Source organism: Eublepharis macularius, chromosome 14, assembly GCF_028583425.1.
Source record: "Eublepharis macularius isolate TG4126 chromosome 14, MPM_Emac_v1.0, whole genome shotgun sequence".
NCBI classification, from domain to species: Eukaryota; Metazoa; Chordata; class Lepidosauria; order Squamata; family Eublepharidae; genus Eublepharis; species Eublepharis macularius.
Genome location: NC_072803.1, coordinates 20,925,865 through 20,928,234, shown reverse-complemented (window position 1 = coordinate 20,928,234; position 2,370 = coordinate 20,925,865).

Below are 2,370 nucleotides of genomic sequence, written 5' to 3'. Positions count from 1 at the left end.
GGCCGGTGACTAGACAGCGCCAGTCTCTGGACTGGGACTGAAGCGCTCCCGCCTTTTAAAGGCGCAGGCGACGGGGGCCTTGAAGTGGCGCGCTATGGCAGCGACGCGGCGGTGGCGCTGCCTGCAAGGGGAGCGCGAGTCGGTCCGGGGGCACTTGCAAGACCGACTAGATTTCCACGGTGTGATCTTTTGAAAGTCAAAGCTCCCTTCGTCAGATACGTTTAGAAGCGGAAGAGTGTAGGATTTTTATCCAGCCAGGAGGAGGGAGGGGTATTTAAAGTAAGGGGGTACAGTATAAAAAATACTACTGCAATATTTCCACTTCTAAATGTATCTAAAGAAGGGAGCTTTGAGCCTCGAAAGCTCATGCGCTGGAAATCTAGTTGATCTTTAAGGTGCTACTGGAGCCAGATCTTGCTCTTCTACTACAGACCAGCACGGCTGTCCAACTGCCTACATGGGGTTAATTGATTATCAAGTCTACATGTCCTTCTTTTTAGTAGGTTTTTGTCCCACTTTCCTCTAAAGAGTTAAGGGGGCTTCTTTCCCCTTCCATTTTCTCTTTACAACAGCTCTGTGAGGCAGATTAGGTGGAGAGAAATCGCAGCAAGAGTCTGCCAAAATCCAAAGAAGTCTAGATTCAAACTGATGTGCTCTCTGGTGTAAGATTAATGAATCCTGAGTGTGTGTCTAAGCACAGAGTAAAATAAATTCACCTCACCTCTTTCCCTTAAGGAAGGCAGGGAACCTGGTATTAAATAAATACAGGGAAGGTGTGAGTGGCAAGGTAGTGCAGAATTCTCCAACCTGAAGGACTTGAAAGGACTGGATCCGGGGTTGGGACAATGGAGCAATTTTTAAATTAATGTTGCAGTTGTAATAACATTAATACATTCATCACAGGCATAATGCGTTACATATAGGATCTACTTTGGACGTTATGTTTCTAAGTATATGCCTAAGATTTTTTAAAAATAGGTTTTAGTTGAATACATTTTGCTGTGGACGTATCACTGTGGACATTGCTGTGGACATGGCACTTCGGACAATAGTTGTATATCACTCAGAGGTTAGCACCCATAACATCAGTGGTTGTGAGCAGAACAATTTCCCCTTATGCATACATCCAATTCAGGCCCTAGTTTGCTGGAACTTCAAGCAGCGGCTGTGGCTCACTGATAGAGCATTTGCTTGGCATGCAGAAGGTGCCAGATTCAATTCCTGGTATCCCCAGTTAAAAAAGACCAGGTAGTAGGTGCTGTGAAAGACCTCTGCCTGAGACCTTGGAAAGCAACAGACAGTTGAGTAGACAATGTTGACCTTGATGTACCGAGGCTGTGATTCAGTAAAAGGCAGTGCCTTATGCTTAAGTGAAAGGACTCAATTTTTAAAAGTGAAATGGTTGAGTAAACTCCTGTTGTGGCCTTTCAGAGGCACTCCTAATGAATGGGTTGTCTTTGTTTTATACCTAACATGCCCAGAGATTATTAGATATCAACATCTTTTCTCTAGCAACAGTCACAGACCCAGCCTGAACCTATGTGTGGTTACTCAGAAGAAGACATACGAGGTTCAATGGGCTTTAGTCAGAATGAGAGTGTTTAAGATTGCTCCCTCAGAGCCCCATTTTAGACAGGTATACCCAAACACATATCAGTGCAAAATTAGGCATGCTTACCTCTGCTGGTGAACCCCACCCCCCTTAGGCTTTCACACTCTCTGCCACCCATCCAATTCTCCCTTCACAGGTTTGGGGCCTCCCAGGCAAGTAAAGGCTCGGTCCACCACATGCCACCCATCTAACCTCTGCTATACCGGGCAGAGAGCCCTGACCCAAATCCTCACTGGGTCACCTCTCTCCTCCTCCAGAAGCTCCACAAGAGAGGCAACCCGTTCCCTCACCCAACTACAGCTTCCCCTCACCCAGCTACAGCCCAGGGCTATTGAGGAAAAGGGAACTTAAAAGCTACTTCCCCCAATATACGCTGCCACCATTTAATGTACTAGGCTCTTTCCACATGACCAGAGCGTTTGTGTGTGTGTGTCTCTTATTTCCCCCTCAGCTAACAAGTTTAGGCTAGCTAGGGTTAAACCAAACAAAAATAGACTTTATTTATAAGAAGCAACATAAGAATGAACAGATTTTAAACTCAGGGCTCATTTTGAGGGGGAACGCACAGGAACACAGTTCCGGCAGTTCCCCAAAAAGGTCACGTCAGGTGGCCATTTTGGGCCTGTTTCGGCCTGGATTGGGGGCAAAATGGCCCGGATCGGGCCTCTGACGGGTGGTGGATCACTCTCCCGCTCAGCAGTGGCCTGATCCTGACCATTTTGGGCTCCTTTTTGGCCATTTTCAGCCCTTTTTTGCCA